This window comes from Ascaphus truei, chromosome 3, assembly GCF_040206685.1.
Source record: "Ascaphus truei isolate aAscTru1 chromosome 3, aAscTru1.hap1, whole genome shotgun sequence".
Taxonomy (NCBI): domain Eukaryota; kingdom Metazoa; phylum Chordata; class Amphibia; order Anura; family Ascaphidae; genus Ascaphus; species Ascaphus truei.
In genome coordinates this window covers 227,891,603-227,910,591 of record NC_134485.1, presented here as the reverse complement: position 1 = coordinate 227,910,591, position 18,989 = coordinate 227,891,603, and positions in this window count along the sequence as shown.

Below are 18,989 nucleotides of genomic sequence, written 5' to 3'. Positions count from 1 at the left end.
AGTTCGGTTTCCTTCTGCATGGTGGACCACCAAAAAGTATGTTTGATGAGATACAGTAGCGACATACTTTATCGCACTAAATGCCGGCGGCATGCCGGGATCTACCCCAGCTGCCGCCAGTAATATCCGCGCGCCGCCGCGTTTCCCACACGCACCCCCCCTCCACCTCGCGCGCAATTTACTATCCTTCCGGACCCCGAGCCCGGCTTCTGCTCTGCCCCTCTGCTTCCCCGCACCCCCGCTTACCTTAATTTGATGTCCAGGGGTGTCGGGGAAGCCTGGGGAAGCCGGGGAAGATGGGGAAGCCTGTGACGTCACAGTGCGCCGCCACGCGCCGCGGCTACCCGCTTCCCAGCCTCATACAGCCAGCGGCATTTGCTCGAATAAGAGCTGCCGCTGCTGTAGGTAGTCCTTCGGGTGCCCGGATGGCCTGCAGATTTAGATGAATGGCTCCATTCCAAAATATTTTTGTGAAAACGTGGTGCTGCATACAGACATCCATCTGAAACCTCTAGACCTTCCAGAATATGTGATTGGTTCACCATTACGTCATCCAGGACATCGAAAGAATTAGCGGACAGGATGTATTTAGATGGAAGAATAGTCTCAGATTGACGCTCAGTTTTGTCTTCGGCTATGAATTGGCAGGATAAGGTATAAGCGTTAAGATTTTTTGACCCCGGAATAAAAGAGATAATATAATTAAAATGTGCAAAAAAAAGTGACCAATGGACCTGACAGGCTCCAAGACGATGGGAGCTCTCAATGTACAGCAAGTTTTTGTAGTCTGTAAGAATGGTGATAGGTTGTTGCGTACCTTCCACGAGGTGTCTCCATTCCATTAGAGCGAGTTTTATGGCTAATAATTTCCAATTACCAACATCATAGTTCTGTTCTGCTGATAAAAATTGTTAGGAAAAAAAAGCCCACGGATGTGCTTTCAACAAACCCTCTTTTTTTCTTTTTGTGTTCTTATATCATATTGGGTTGTTAGCACCATCAGAGGGTAAATTTAACCCCTACATCTGGCCTAGTGATTTATTTTGATTTAGGGGGGATGGTTTTGATTGCGGCACCAACTGTGTGTTTGTTGTGGATGTAGCTTGGCCTCTGTTGTCTGGCTCTGAGATAATATGGTGCCGGCCACGACATCGGAAGCATCCACTTCCAAAGTGAAGGGATGTTTGGGGTCAGGATGGACTAAGATGTGGGCAGAGACGAAAGTCTTTTTGAGAAGATCAAACACCTGGAGTGCAGTGGGTGGCCAAGAAGCAGCGTCTGCCCCTTTCTTGGTTAAGGCTGTGATTGGGGCTACTGTGGTAGAGAAATTTCGAATGAATCTACGATATTAGTTTGCGAATCCTAAAAAACGCTGTATTGCTTTGAGGGAGGTAGGTTGTGGCCAGTTCAGAACTGCCTTCAGCTTGACAGGATCCATGGCAAAACCAGAGTCCGAAATAATGTATCCTAGAAATGTTGTAGAAGTCTGATGAAACAGACATTTCTCCAATTTAGCATAAAGGTGATTTTCAAGAAGATGAGATAAGACCATTTTAGTGTGTTTGATATGTTCAGAGAGAGATTTAGAAAAGATTAGAATATCATTAAGATACACAATAACAAAAAGGTTCAAGAGGTCCTGAAAAATCTCATTAACAAATTCTTGAAAAACAGCCGGAGCATTACACAGCCCAAAGGGCATGACTAAATACTCGTAATGGACGTCTCTGGTATTAAAGGCTGTCTTCCACTCGTCTGTCTGTCTTATCCGTACAAGATTATAAGCCCCACGCAAATCTAATTTCGAAAAGATGGTGGCTCCTTGGAGGTGATCAAAAAGCTACTGTAGGAGATGAGGGGAAGCGGGTAGCGGTTCTTTAAGGTGATCTTGTTTAACCCCCTATAGTCTATGCAAGGGCGAAGCGAGCTCTCCTTGTTCTTAACTAAGAAAAACCCTGCTCCGGCTGGGGATGAAGAAATGCGAATGAAACGTTTCTTCAAATTCTCTTGAATATACTCCGACATGCTTTGGTTTCAGGTAGAGACAGGGGATAAGATTTACCTCTGGGTTAGACGGAACCTGGCATGAGATCAGTAGGACAGTCGAAAGGGCGATGAGGGGGAAGAACTTTGGATCATAACTTATCGAACACATCCTTTAATTCAGCATTGACTTTGGGCAGAACACTCATCCTCTTTGGAAGTAATTAGGCTGCAGATCTGTTGAGTAGAGTTTAGGAAGTCTTGATGCAAAGGGGACTCCATTGGATAGGTTCTTTATCAGTCCTATGAAGTTGCGGATTATGTTGCTGTAACCATGGCAGTCCTAGAATTACCTTAACAGATGGAGTATGGATGAAATCCAGGGAAATCTCCTCCTGTTGGCCATCTGTAGTAAGAAGAGTAAATTTGCAGGTTTTCAGAGAGATGAAGGCCGGTTGAAGCGGTCGTCCGTCTATGGCTTCCAATCCGACAGGCACAGCTTTACGAATGAGAGGAATATTATGTTTGAGAGTGAATAAAGTTGGTCAATAAAGTTGCCCCTAGAAGCTGAATTAATAAAGGCAGAGGTAGTCACCTGGAAGTTGACCCCTTTGAGGGAGATGGGAAGCATGATCCGAGTAGAATGGATTTCTGGGGAAGTCAGGGAAGGAGAAATAATGCCCAATGAGATTCCCTGATACCTCATTGAGTGCTGGCATTTCCCGGTTTGAGCGGGCAGGAAAGGACTTGATAGTGGCGATAGAGGGTTAATCAGGTCATTAATAAAGGCATTATACCCGGCTGATTAACCCTAAATCGCATTGGGACTGAAGGGGTTAACTGTATGTGCACCACACTGATATGTTTTCCCCTACCCCATCTTTCTTGACCCATTTTTGCAGCTCATTCCATAGCTGCAGTAATAGGAATGTATATAAACTGTGCCAATTGGTTTTGCGACACAAGAGGGAGCTGTGAGCGCTAAACCAAGTGCTGATTGAAGACGCGTGGCTGTGTATGGGGGGGGGGGGGGCACTTTGAAACCTACGTATCGCTTCCTAAGCCTGAGACCTCGCAACCTCAAGGTTAAGTGATGAAGTGGTTTGCGGTCTAGCTGAAGTGGTTTCTGTCAAAATGTATCCATTACCTTGTTATCTTCTTAACTAGAAAGGGGGAAAGTCAATTGACGTGAGAAGTGGGTTAAACCGCAAAACCACATCATAGCCCGTTCAATTAAAGAAGCTAACTCGCGATCGGAATAAGCTAGCACTCTAATTTTTGGAGTGCAGTGAGGAATAAAGAAACCATACACACATATAAGGTTTATAGTAGTGGCACAAGCAGAACATACTTTATTAATAAACTGTATTCTTCTGATGGTTTTAAATGTGAAGACAGGAAAACTTTTTCTGTGAGCCCGGGAAAAAACCTTTAGCATGCAAATATGCTAAGGGTGAATGAACTGAGGGATTTCTCAACTCTCTGCTTCAAATACACCCTGCAGAGAGGGTGCCTCAATGTCTATGAGAAGTCCGGAGTTGAAAAGTCTCAGCAATCCTAGGTGTTGGGATAGCCGGGATATTGTGAGTGTCAGATACCGGTGTAAAGTATGCATACTTCACACTTGGTGGCAAAATCACAGACTCAGTGTTGCCAGGAAAGGGGCTGACCCTAGTATGCTAAGGAGCTCAGGTGTGAAGTTGACACATGCTCTGTGCAAACCGGGAGGCAGCCCCTGCCCTTTCTGAAGACTACTGGCAAGTCGGGGATAGGTGGGGAAAATATTCCTGTTGGCCAGTCCCAGTCAGATTCACCTGATTTTAACAACGATTGGACCAAGTTCCAGTGTCTGTGGTTCCTGAGTGTGAGGGGTTAATAATATCATAATCAAGGATCATCCCCCTCTTATGGAATTCATTAGAACTAAGGGTTCACGAACGAACTCTGTAAGGACTGAACAAACTTTTTCCTGTTGGCTGAGATATAGGGCTGGCAAGTTGCGCCCTAGCCAGGAATTGCTACACGGATCCTTTTGTGCACCCACTTGCATGCATGCAAGGGGGCCCAGTGACTTTGTTTCATGCCAAGGATATTTGTTTTCATTTCCCCATCCCAGTAAGTGTTTTATTGAGTGTATATTGTGAACATTTGTGTGTCTGTTTGAAAATAAATAAATTACAATTTATTTTACTCAACTTGTGTGATCAGTGCAGAATCCCGGTATTAATTTGTGCATAAGTCTTGGTCTCCCATGACATTGATGGTCGGAGTGAACACAATAGTGACAAAGTCCATTAGTATGTCTGCGCTGCCTCTCCGAGAAGGATAACCGGTGGCTTACCAGCTGCATGGGTTCCGGATCATCAAGAGGCAGCAGATCTGAAGGGGGAAAATGAAAAGCCGGTGATCTGTCCAGAAGTGGCCGAGAGCGAGAACGTTCGGCCTTCCTCTCCTGAAGACATTGGTCCACTCTAATACAGACAGCAATAAGTTCCTCCAGGTCAGCAGGGCGTTCTTGAGCAGCTAGTTCATCCTTAACAGAGTCAGATAAACCTTGCCAAAAGGCGGCCGACAGAGCCTCATTGTTCAAGCCTGTTTCAGCTGCTATGGTACGAAATTCTAGAGCGTAAGGAGTGACTGGGCGCAAACCCCGTGAAAGGTGAAATAGAGAAGATGCAGCAGTCACCTTACGGCCTGGAGTGTCAAAGACACATCTGAATTCCATAGTGAAGTGATCGATATTCTGTGTCTCCGTTCCCAGATGGGGGAAGCCCACGCCGGGGCGTCTCTGGAAAGTACAGTGATAATGTATGCCACCTTAGATCTTGCAGAGAGGAAGCGAGAAGGGGGTAACTCGAATTGAATAGCACATTGGTTAAGGAAACCCCTACACCCATGGGGATCACCAGAGTAGCGATTATGAGTAGGCAGGGGGGGTTCAGCAGAAGGATGGGTGTCTGGTGATGACAAAAAAGGGGTCGCTTGTCTCAGGGGACTGGCCTGCTGGTGTTGCAAAGTAAGAGCCTCAAAGGATTGTGCAAGGGAAGCAACACAAGTCTTTAGTTGGGAGCATCTGTCCACAACTGAGGACAGGGTCCGACCCACCTCAGTGGGGTTCACGTTTGTGGGGCTGAGCATACTGTAATGCTGTGCTCACCATAATCAAAGCGGGACCCCGGTACTGAGCTGGGACTGGGTATAAATGCCACACACAGCCATGGGGGCATGTCTGGAGTGTGGATGGTCAGGCAGCCGGGTCAGGATTAGAGAGAGTAGAATGGTCAGGTACTTGCCGAGGTCTGAGGTATGAGCCAATAGAATAGTCAGTGTCCATTTAGCCGTGGTGAGGGGTTGGAGCCAGTAGAAGCGTAGAGGTCTGTAAGCCGTGGTCAGGATTGGAGAGCTACAGAAGGTCAGAGGTAAGCCGGGTCGGTAAGCCAGAAGTGCGGAGTCCAAGGTAATAGCTGGGTCGGTCCACAGGAGGTCAATCTGAAAGCAAGGCAGCAGGGAACAAGACAAGGCAGGACAAGGAACCAGGAAGTCACGTGATGTGAGACATTTAAATGCATAGGAGATACCGGCACCCCACAACGGGGCCTTTATCTCAGGAAGCAGGGGGTACCTGGACCTCAAATCAATGCGGTTCTGATCCAGAGACCCCCTGCTCATCAGCACTAGTAATAAAATGTATATTAAAATCTTGCGAACGCTGGCGAGATATGCACAGGGAGAGGCGGCTCTCTGTGCATCTCTCTCTGCAGCTGGAACAAATCGCCGGTTAAGCCCTTTTGAGAGAGGTGATCATCACTTCGCCGGCTCCAAGCCCATTCTGGGAATTTTGCTATCATTGGTAATCAAGGCTTTCTGAATACCATGATAGCAACAATAAAAAAACTGGCGGCATAAAAGGTCCAGCGGGTTTTTATGAAGCCTTAGAGAATAGGCCCCTTAGTGCGAGTCTCTTACAGACTGGTGCAGCCCAGGTAGGATTCACACAGCGTGAGTCCCATTCAGACGCAGGGACCCCGCTGTGTTATTCCTGATGGGCCATTACAGCCTGCTATGGACTGTCGTGCGGAGTGTCCTCACTTTTGTACACTGTGTTCTGTCCCTTCCGTGGGAACTGCTAGATAGGAAAGACTGCATCCTTACATGATCTTACCCTCTGTCATATGATATTCACGAACCACCATACATCATCTCCATCATTATCTTATTGACAAAATAAGAAATGTTGGCATATTATATTAGTCTTATTTGAATGTTGAACATCTAGTAGTAATAAATGGAGAAAAAAAGGAACCCAACTGTTAGCACTCCTACTCCCAGAACTGAATGATTATGTAATTAAAAGTATTCTTTAATGGAAAAAAGATAAGGCCCCTTCCAGGAGAACAGTAATCAAAAGAATAGACGGGGTCATGAACATGGAGAGACTGACAGCCATGTTGAAGCAAAGAATGCCTCAATTCTAAAGAACCTGGGAGCCTTGGCCAAGGTTGGGGGCCCCGACACTGATGCAAGCCCTGCTCAAACACTAGAACCCTTGCGGACGAGGGCCGATGCGCCCCTCCCCGCCACAATCCCCTCCCCCCTCCCCTCACCCCTCTCTCTCCCTCTTTTTCCCCATGTCGCTCCCAACTATCCACCCGCCCCTCGTCATCCCCTCTCTTTTCACCACTGAAAATGGAAAAAAAGGTTTATTGTGTGTCTCAGAATACCTCACTGCTACTGTATGTGCCTGTATTTTACAACAAATTGTCATGTCATGCTGTGAATGTTATATCAATATCTACATGTAAGTGCTTCAAAAGACACCAATAAAGGAAAAATATTAAAATAAAATGTATGTTCTGTATATAATTTACGTCTCACCAGGTAGGGACCAAAGAAACACGCAGCAAACTAAGAAGTCTGTGACTTTCCAGCCTCTAGTGTAAAACAAGCACTATAATCACACCTACACTAATTGTCAGCAGCTATATCCTCTTAATCCCCATGGAATCAACGTAGACTGGGAGTTGAAACACTTCCTTATGGGGTAATCAGATGGAGAGCCTTTGGGGGTGTGTATCTGTGTGCATCTCATACATTTTTTCTACCCATTACAGTTTTATATACAAATGGGATGTCAATTCTACATGTTTTCCCCACGAGTTATGAATGATGTATAGTGGTATTTATTTTTACAGTTGGTACTCTGTGTGCTATTTCATATATTACTTTCAAAATTATTGTCATTCTCCATAGAATTATAATGTTAAGATTCAATGATTCTTTAAACCCTTATTCATTTTTACTGTATATGGTATATTTTGATATCATAGATGCTGTAATTCACTGTTTGTGATTTTAATCTATATGTTATCTTGTATTTTTTTTACTTGTCACTTTTACCAATGTTGCTGATTAATCACATACACTGCAGTCTGTATAGGATCCTCCCAACATCAATTGTATAACTCACTGATTACCATTATCTGTTTACAATTAAGTGTTGACCAATCAGGATAAGAACCCATGTATATATTTGACTCCAGTGTAAGAGACCTTTACTCTTTGATAAAGTTCCATACAGGAACGAAACGCGTCAGAGTGATCTCTGTGATGCGCAGCATCTAGTTTAATAAAGCTGATTTTAACTGTTCACGTTTGCGGCTGAGTTCCTGTTGCAGTGACCACCTATACACTACAAAAATCTTTATTGCAAATCCTTGGTGGAGCACGCAGGCTACTACACGGAGCTGGGAGCTGGTCTTCACTTCCCCTTCCTGATGACTGCGCTTGGATCCGCCCCTCGTATTCGTTCCAGGGCTACCCAGGATCGCTGATTTGGCAGTGCAGGCTTCAATCAACCACAGCATAGCTGTTGGCCCTCGGGTATGACGTCACATACCAGCGCGACGCCCGAGGAGACGGGACCGGCCAGGCACAGGCAGTGAACACACCGGGTCGGTTCAGGGCAGCAGGTGATAGTTTCGTGAGTACACGGGAGGGGTAGCTTATGGTTGCCTCTTTCCCTGTCTCTATACCTTTCCCTGTGCAACAGCCCCCCACCCAGGTTTTATTCCTTATCTTGCCGTATGCTGCTTTTGTTGCCGGTCCCCTCACACAGGATCTTCATGTCTGTGTAGCGGCCATTCTTGTTACATGAAAAAGTCAGACATTGCTTATATACACCCAGTTTTACTTGTGGATCATTGGAAGCACCGGACAATACGGGGTTCATTCCCCCACAATCACCATATCCTCTTAAGTGTCTATCCAGTGGATACAGGTACATGGATATATAGCCCCGCGGTGAGCACTGATGGTGAGCAAAAACCATCAGATCCAGTTATAATATATCTGGCTAATGCTAGGGTAAATATATATATATATATATATATATATATATATATATATATATATATATATATATATATATATATATACACAGTATATATATATATATATATATATATATATACACAGTATATATATGTATATATATATATATATATATTTATAGCTGCTTTTAAGTCTATAACAACTGGATGTGAAGCCTGATGCACTCCAGTGAGAATACCATTAATCACACACAGCCTAATGTGCTCTGGTTTGAGATTTAACTAGCAGTGTGGTAGTTTGTATACCTGTTGCCCATATTAATAAATGGGCTCAAACCGCTTGTAAGGTATATATGCAAAACCTAAAAACGCCTTAACAGTTTGGTAAATTGTATACCTATACCCATATTCATAAATGGGCGCAAACTGCTAGGCTGAAGGTTATATCCTCTACAGTAAGTAAACTGTGACTGAATTTGTTACAGTAAACAGAAGTAAATAAATGCACTTTAATGCATTTTAATAGTTACAACTAAAGTACCCAGTGACCCTTGATTGGGGGACTGCAGACTCTGTTAAACTCAGTGCTGCAGTCTCCCTAGAGCAGGAGCAGGGACTAGGGAGCTCGTCACTGTGTGAGCACAATGCTGCCATGTGAAGACGGTCCCTGCGCGTGCCCGATTGAACTAGCCAATGCGTGTGTTTCGCGTATCGAAACGCTTTCTCAAGGCTTCAGATCAGTAGGGGGGGGGGGGGCATAGACAGGGGGTGGGTTAAATAGTTGTGTCTCATGATCTAATTGGTCCAAAATCACCCTGTACAATCCACAGTATGTGCTAGTCTCAGTGCGCTGATCATAGGCAGTAGCTAGTGGGTTGACACTTGGTATAATATGTGGAATACGTGTTTGAACTATACTGCACCTAAAGTGTAAACTAGCCATATAGAGCTTATAATGGATGTTACACTGTTTTGACTTACTATGAGTACTCACATGAATCAGTATATCACTGCATTATATCACTGTTCATTTATGTAACTGTACTTGTAACCATTTACTATTTGTTTTACTCTGTGCCCAGGACATTCTTGAAAACGAGAAGTAACTCTCAATGTATTACTTCCTGGTAAAATATTTTATAAATAAATAAATTAATTAATTAATTAGCTGAGTACTGTAGGTCACTGGTGCATGAATAAATGTAATATGCCCACAGTAAAGGTATTAGGCAACAGAGGGAATTTACTTCCTCCCACAGTAATTACAGGGGATATAGTTATTGATATTTAGCAAATATTATAATCAAAATACCCCATACTGCTATCTGGGAATGTGAGGATGGTACATAGGCTGTCCGAAACAACAACCTTATAGTGGATACAGACCTACCACTGGGTTGAATGTAACATAGTAATAAAAGGTATTTCACTGAGAGAATTTTTAGAGCCCCTAATGTCAAATGATGATAAAATATAAGGGGCAAGAGGTGAATATTGATAACTTGATATCAATTTCCAAGAGTTAGTCTTGAGGGCTATGAGAGACAGCAAACAGGGTACTGCCTATACACTAAATGTAGTTAGTGCCTTGTTTGGTAGGTAGTGGGTAAATTAAGGTACTGTACTTAAATAAAGGAAGTGTATAGAAATCCCTCATTAAGACCGTTAGGCGAGAGAGTCTTGAGAGTATAGATCCACTTTGCCTCTCTTTGCAGGAGTACTGTGTCCCAGGATCCCCGTCTGAGGCCGCATGGTATCTGATCAATACCCAAAAACTTGATCACTGTAAGGTTCCCTACAGTGACAATTGTTGACATGTCTTGCCAGGGGTTTATCAGCCAGATTTCGGATGGTGCCAATATGTTTCAAAACCCCTTTCAATAGCGCCTTGTTTGCCCACATAGATCTTACCGCAGGAACATTCCCCCTGGTAGATCATACCCGAGCTGAGACAGTTGATTAAGTTCCGAATCATATAAGATTTGGATTTGTCCCAATTTGAGAATCACTTGGTAGTTTTCATATATTGTCAGGCTTTGCATCTATTGCAGCCATATGATCCCTGCAACTTGGTGGAAGCCAAGTTCTTGGTTTGATCTCATTAAAATGGCCGTGGACCAATAAATCTTTCATATTCCGTGCCCGCCTACTAACCATTGACGGGTAAGGATGTAACGTGTCTTTAATTTGACTGTCTGCTCTCAGGACATGCCAGTGTCTTTGTAATATGTTTCTGGCATTATGCCATTGTTTATTAAATGTCCCTACAAAGCGTACTACTCTATCAGTAGGCTTGGGTAACGAATCGGTCAACAGTACACTACGGTTGGTATATTTTGCCCTTTTATTGGCTTTCCTTACTGCCCTTTTACTGTAGCCTCTCACATGAAAGCGCGTGGACATCTGCACAGCCTGTTTCTCCAACTCTTAATTGGAGCTACAGTTCCGTTTGAGCCATAGAAATTGCACTATGGGTATCCCGTTAATTTGTGGCCTAGGATGGTGGCTGCTTGCTGTAAGAAGATTGTTTGTCGCAGTAGTTTTTCTATAGACGGTAGTTTCTATAGCATCATCTATGCCTTTCGAAATATGTATGTCTAAGAATACGATAGTGTTTCTGATCAAATTCCAGAGTCAGGCGTAGATTTAATTTGTTGGTGCTTAATTTATTGATGAACTCCTTCGTACACCAATGGGACTGTTCCATAACATCATCACATCATCGATATAGCATACCCATAAATCGATTTGTGATGTGTACGCTTCAAGTAGTTCAGCGAATACTACCTGTGACTCCCACAATCCTAGGTACAGATTGGCGTATTAGGGTCACATTTGGTGCCCATCGCGGTTTCTTGAATTTGGTGATATAACCTGTTTCCGAATATGTTAGGACCAGTATGTCAGGCCAGAGTCTGCACTCATGTTAAGCTTCCATTTTGTCTGGTCATAACTAGTTAAGATTCTGTAGTCAGCCTTTTGCTGAAATATAATTCATAAATGCACTCAGTTTCTCTGCTAAATTGCATTTCCTTTCTTCCTGGTCAGGATATTACTAGATACTTTTGTGATGTCAATTTCCTGGTGTTTTAGTAGAATATAATAGAATGGTTCTCCACAAGAAGCAAAATCGTGTAATAAAGTTGCTAAGACTCAAGGTCTTTTTTGATAACAGACAATGAATAAGCTACTGTATGTATTCAGACAATTGCTTGTATTGGGAAAAGACACGTCTCAAAAGTCACGCCACTAATATGTCCTGCCCCTAAATTACGCCTCTAATCAAAGCTACGCCCAAGACACACCTAGTATACGCCTATGTTACGCCTCTAACCAATATCTTTTTTTTTCTGTATAAAAGTCATTACCATATGAGTAATAAATAGAGACAAAGGATTTGAAACCTGGCGTGCGTTACGTTTCATTTTGTTTGTCTCCCAGGCCTGATAAGGTTCATTAAAGATCGAAGATAACAGTTGCAGGGCGTGAAAACTTCTCCGGGGAAGTCTGCTGCAAACGGTGCAGATTGTGTCCAGTCACAAGGCTTCAGTTTTCTTTACAGAGAATAGGTTCCTTTTGGTTCTGAAGCCAGGGGAAGGAAATAACGGTTTTTCCTTCAGAATAGGAAATAATTCTCGGTAAGAACAAATTCAAGGAGATCTGCGATTATTGTGATATGTGTTTGATATAGACAGCCTATAGTGTTGAGATACTATGTAACCGCTTCAATACCTGCTCTATGGTTGATAATCATGTAGAGTCCTTCAACATCAAGACTTACTGTAGTGCCGACGAGTATTCTAAAACAAATCTGGGGCAATCACCAACAAGATCCAGGTACATGCTGGGTACAGCTACACACAAAGAGAAACTTCCGCACAGCTGAAATGTGAACCACGGTGAGGTGCTAACTAGGTAAGGGAGATTATGTATACTGTACAAGAGAAAAGGGAGACCTAGTATATAAGCACTCAATCACTGCTAGATGTACTGTATAGTGATAATATTAAAATACTTTAATTTCAAACAATGAATAAAATAATGGGGCTTAAAATAAAAATGCAGATCAAACAGCACGTGACTGTAATCTATGTAATATAGCTGTGACAGCTAAGTAGATTGAACATATGGGGGGTCCTTGATAGATATTCAGGATCCCATACTGTAAGTAAACAGCCTACTATTTAGTGTAGTGGTGGGGCCAATGTAAGACCACTATTCAGATAATGTCTCATGCAGTCTAGTGTGGTACTAGTAGTATCACGTGTATCAGCTAGTTACTGTAGATAAAGTCAGACCCGTTGGTGAGGTGGGTATGTACTATCAAAGCGCAAGTAGTGTAATCGCTCTGTGCAGACCGACCTACACTATGCTTATAGCAGGGAGTGTAAATCCATTTCTGTGGAAGGTAATAGCAGAGACACTATGTGGTATAGATAGTAATATACCTAGGCAAAACCAATGCAATAAGAATAATTTGTAAGTGGAGCTACCTGTTGGATAGAAACACTTGCCACAGAGTGGCTCCTGGTGGACGAGTGGCTGGTAAGTATAAATAACCCCTAAACACCCGACATTAACAGCTGTTTGGTCCATGGAAGGTTGCACATAGAGGGAGCACTTAAAGGAATATAGCCCCGTAAGCCGTGTATAGCAAGGAAAGGCAGGAATCAGGCAATTCAATTAGCCAATTAGGATACCCCTGAAAGAATTCACTAAACTGCAAACCACTGGTGTGCAGTTTAGTGAATTCTTTCAGGGGCACAATCACTTTGTGTTCCCCTGTTTTTCTGATTCACTTTTCAGTTCACAGTTTGCACCCACCTTCTGATTACCCTAATATTTATTCATTAATTCATCTCAATTAGTATGGCTTTGTGATCACTCCCTATCTCTTCCCTTTTGTTCCTTTGCCAATTAGCATATCTTCAATATAAATAATTGTACATTCAATGCAAACATTAGTAGCACAGGTTTATCACACGGATAGGCTACTGGGCTGAGGGGTAAAGTGCTTATACTTCCCCAATACTGGCACAACCAGCTGATAGAACAGATCTAGAGCAGGAGGTAAGTGCCGTCAATAGGTTAGGTCAGTGTAGATCGGTTTCCCACACGGACCACCCCAGGCAAGGGAATATACAGTGTTACCAGGTAATTCAACAACAAGGTGAACCAAGCATACAGTGTAGAGCATAACTTGTAGCGCATTGTCCCCTACATCAGCGTTGATCATTAGTATATCAGCGCTGATATGCTCGAGGGCATGCCTGACTGAAATAGCAGAAATATCAACGGTCCCTGAAATCAGAGAGAACCTGCGGTGCTGAGTTTAACACGCACGAACAAAGTATCAAAAAAACGCAAGACGCTGGGACTTCGCAACTGTGAGACAATGTCAATAAATGTTGCATTCAAAATGAAGGCGTCCCGCGTGTATGAGTTGGTGTGTGGCCGACGCGCGCGTTTCACGTGTGAACGCTTCTTCAGGGCTCGTAAGGGGAGGTCCCTGTGTGTGAGTGAGGGTTTATATAGTCACTGTAGGTATGGCTGTTGAAGTGGTTAACCTCTAAGTTGCTGGATCTGAGCAGGTGAAATGTCCTACTCAAAGGAGTGCACAGTATGTGGTCAGATGCTTGTAGCAACCCAGGATAGCCAGACCCATTTGCCCTTATGCACTAGACACTTGATATGTCAGTGAATAAAGCATTGAGGGCTGGGTATCTATGGCAAGGATACATATACAGGTGAGTAATTAATGTAATAAGCCCTCAGGGATGTGGGGTTAACACACGAATAAAGTATTGTATTCATTGATGTCAGTGATGGTTAGTCACTGTGGTATTAGAATTGGTATAGCCCAAATAGTAGCTGTAGAATAGTATGCACACTCTGTGAGTCCATGTGTATTAATTTTAGGCAGAATTGGAGGCTATGTAGATGCTGGATATGAAATATGCTGTGTTAAAAACGAAATGAAGTACTGTGGGGGCATGTTGCATAAAGGATAGAGTCAGATGAAGGGGCTGAAAACAAACCCCACATTGAGTCCAAGTGGGCTCAACGTTCCCAGAGTGTATATCCATCTTGACTCAATCTTTAGCAGTTCAGTGTCCCAGTCCCCCCATCTGATTCCCGGGGAAAATTGGTCTATTCCCACAAAGGATATTGCCTTAGGGTCCCCATTTTTACATCTATTAGCATGATTAGCAACAAGGGTATCCAGTTTATTGCGTATTGATCCTATGTGTTCCAATATTCGTGTTTTAAATTGACGGCGTGTTTTGCCCACATACTTCTTACCACATTTGCCGGTCCCCATATAAATAACTCCTGTGGTGTTACAATTTATGAACTTGCGTATGAGAAATTGCTTTGAGTTGTTATAGTTGCTGAAAGTTTTAGATACAGTAACATACTGACAGGCTTTACATCTTTGGCAATGGAAAGAACCATCTACTCGGGGTGGTAGCCATGTGGCTCTGGGTATCTCCACAGTATAGTGGCTGTGGACCAGATGGTCTTTCAAGTTCCTAGCCCGTCTGCTAACCATAGCAGGATAAGGAGGTATAGAGTCACACAGGTCTTCGTCGGCCCTTAGTATATGCCAGTGTTTGTGTAAGACTTCCTTGGCCACCTTCCATTGTTTATTGAAGGTGCCTATAAATCTTACTGTTTTCTGGTCTGATTTAGTGAGTGTACTGTTGACCAATTGAGTTCTTACTTTGTGTTTTGCCCACTTGTAGATACCCAGAGCCACATGGCTACCACCCCGAGTAGATGGTTCTTTCCATTGCCAAAGATGTAAAGCCTGTCAGTATGTTACTGTCTAAAAACAGTATGTTACTGTCTAAAACTTTCAGCAACTATAACAACTCAAAGCAATTTCTCATACGCAAGTTCATAAATTGTAACACCACAGGAGTTATTTATATGGGGACCGGCAAATGTGGTAAGAAGTATGTGGGCAAAACACGCCGTCAATTTAAAACACGAATATTGGAACACATAGGATCAATACGCAATAAACTGGATACCCTTGTTGCTAATCATGCTAATAGATGTAAAAATGGGGACCCTAAGGCAATATCCTTTGTGGGAATAGACCAATTTTCCCCGGGAATCAGATGGGGGGACTGGGACACTGAACTGCTAAAGATTGAGTCAAGATGGATATACACTCTGGGAACGTTGAGCCCACTTGGACTCAATGTGGGGTTTGTTTTCAGCCCCTTCATCTGACTCTATCCTTTATGCAACATGCCCCCACAGTACTTCATTTCGTTTTTAACACAGCATATTTCATATCCAGCATCTGCATAGCCTCCAATTCTGCCTAAAATGAATACACATCGACTCACAGAGTGTGCATTCTATTTATTATGGTTGATATTTTATCATCCAGGTATAGCCACTATTTGGGCTATACCAATTCTAATACCACAGTGACTAACCATCACTGACATCAATGAATACAATACTTTATTCATGTGTTAACCCCACATCCCTGAGGGCCTATTACATTAATTACTCACCTGTTTATGTATCCTTGCCATAGATACCCAGCCCTCAATGCTTTATTCACTGACATATCAAGTGTCTAGTGCATAAGGGCAAATGGGTCTGGCTATCCTGGGTTGCTACAAGCATCTGACCACATACTGTGCACTCCTTTGAGTAGGACATTTCACCTGCTCAGATCCAGCAACTTAGGGGTTAACCACTTCAACAGCCATACCTACAGTGACTTTGATACTTTGATCCTGCGTGTTAAACTCAGCACCGCAGGTTCTCTCTGATTTCAGGGACCGTTGATATTTCTGCTCTTTCAGTCAGGCATGCACTCGAGCATATCAGCGCTGATATACTAATGATCAACGCTGATGTAGGGGACAATGCGCTACAAGTTATGCTCTACACTGTATGCTTGGTTCACCTTGTTGTTGAATTACCTGGTAACACTGTATATTCCCTTGCCTGGGGTGGTCCGTGTGGGAAACCGATCTACACTGACCTAACCTATTGACGGCACTTACCTCCTGCTCTAGATCTGTTCTATCAGCTGGTTGTGCCAGTATTGGGGAAGCATAAGCACTTTACCCCTATACATCTAGCAGTGATTGAGTGCTTATATACTAGGTCTCCCTTTTCTCTTGTATACATGCTGGGTACATGCTGGGTACATGCTGCAACATTTCAGTGACATTTCTGCAGACAGACTAATGGCCCATCGGATTAACAGCGTGGGTCCCTGGCAGTCCAATTCTGTAACGATGCGCAGAACACGCCCCCTGCGGCGTGTCCCTTCCTTACCTGTTTACTTCTGATCGCCGCCCCCTCTAGCTGCGAGTCAAGATCCTGTGTCTTTAAGGATTGTGAAGCAAGCAACGCCATCTTGCTTTCTGGCAAACCCTGCCCTCTTCCTCCTGACAGGAAGTAAGCCTCTTTTTGACTTTCTCTCTGCTATTAGTCTTTTGCTACCAGCCCTGGTGTGTGCTATATCCATTGCACGCTGTTCCTGCCTGGACCTCCTTGGGACCTTTACTCTCCTCTGGATTCCGGAAGACTGGGACAGTTGCTCCTATACTACAGAGGTTAGTTTATCGTCGGGTAGTGTAGGTACCTGCTAAGTAGGGTTCACCTTGACGTGGTAGCAGGCTTATAATTCCTTGGCCAATGGATTAGACTAAGAACCCTTATGTTTATTTAGTTTCGCTGCACCTTGCTGTTTTTGTTACTATGCCTTTAAGAAGTCTGGACGTTCTCCAAGAAGCAATCCTTCTCTGGATGTTACCTTGTGCTCTGGACTCTATGCCCATGTTCCTGGTTTCTGTTTCCAGACTCCCGTGCTGAAGCGTTGGCTTCCCACAACCCCCGCGTTGGTGCCTGATAACGTGCGCACTCCCGCACTGCTGTCAGAGCATGCGCGCACTTGCAGCTGGATCACTCGTGTCTCTGAGTAGGCACCGCACCTCCGGACGCATCATGCATTCTCATGCGCGCGGCGCGGTCACGTGACTACGTGCGCCGATCCCCAGCTGCGCGGCAACTTACTCCCTTCGTATCCCCTGCGGCCTCCCCACCTCGCTAATGGGTCCTTCCCCTTTTCCCTGCGCTTGTGAGGAGAGCACAAGCGTGACAGATTCAAACTGAATGGGACTGCTAGGGACCCCTGCGGTGTTAATCCTTGGTATACAGAGGAGTTCATGGTCGACTCAATGACTGCAGGGTTCCCAGGTCCTGTGGCTGCAAAACAAGCCCAATTATCACCCCTCCACCACCGTGCTTGACAGTTGGTATGAGGTGTTTGTGCTGATATGCTGTGTTTGGTTTTCACCAAACGTGGCGCTGTGCATTATGGCCAAACATCTCCACTTTGGTCTCGTCTGTCCAAAGGACATTGTTCCAGAAGTCTTGTGGTTTGTTCAGATGCAACTTTGCAAACCTAAGTCGTGCTGCCATGTTCTTTTTAGAGAGAAGAGGCTTTCTCCTGGCAACCCTTCCAAACAAACCATACTTGTTCAGTCTTTTTCTAATTGTACTGTCATGAACTTTAACTTTAACATGTAACATGCTAACTGAGGCCTGTAGAGTCTGAGATGTAACTCTTGGTTTTTTTGCAATTTCTGACCTTGGGGTGAATTTGCTGGGACGTCCACTCCTGGGAAGATTGGCAACTGTCTTGAATGTTTTCCACTTTTGAATAATCTTTCTCACTGTAGAATGATGGACTTTAAATTGTTTGGAAATGGCCTTATAACCCTTCCCAGATTGATGGGCAGCAACAATTGCTTCTCTAAGATCATTGCTGATGTCTTTCCTCCTTGGCATTGTGTTAACACACACCTGAATGCTCCAGACCAGCAAACTGCTAAAACTTCGGCTTTTATAGAGGTGGTCACACTTGCTGATGATCAATTAATCAAGGGCATTTGATTAGCAGCACCTGTCTGCTACTTAGCATCTTAATTCCTATGGAAGCAGCAAGGGTGTACTTAGTTTTTCATATATACTGTAGCTTCTCCATTTTGGCGTTATTTTTGTTAAATAAATCATGACACAGTGTAATATGTCATGTGTTGTTGTTCATCTGAGGTTGTACTTACCTAATTTTAAGACCTGCTAAGGCACAGATGATTGTTTGTATGTCCTGATATGTAAAACCATAGAATTCAAAGAGGGTGTCTTTTTCACACAACTGTATATAACCTAAATGTGAAAAAACAACGGCGTGTCCCTTCCTTACCTGTTTACTTCTGATCGCCGCCCCCTCTAGCTGCGAGTCAAGATCCTGTGTCTTTAAGGATTGTGAAGCAAGCAACGCCATCTTGCTTTCTGGCAAACCCTGCCCTCTTCCTCCTGACAGGAAGTAAGCCTCTTTTTGACTTTCTCTCTGCTATTAGTCTTTTGCTACCAGCCCTGGTGTGTGCTATATCCATTGCACGCTCCTTGGCATTGTGTTAACACACACCTGAATGCTCCAGACCAGCAAACTGCTAAAACTTCGGCTTTTATAGAGGTGGTCACACTTGCTGATGATCAATTAATCAAGGGCATTTGATTAGCAGCACCTGTCTGCTACTTAGCATCTTAATTCCTATGGAAGCAGCAAGGGTGTACTTAGTTTTTCATATATACTGTAGCTTCTCCATTTTGGCGTTATTTTTGTTAAATAAA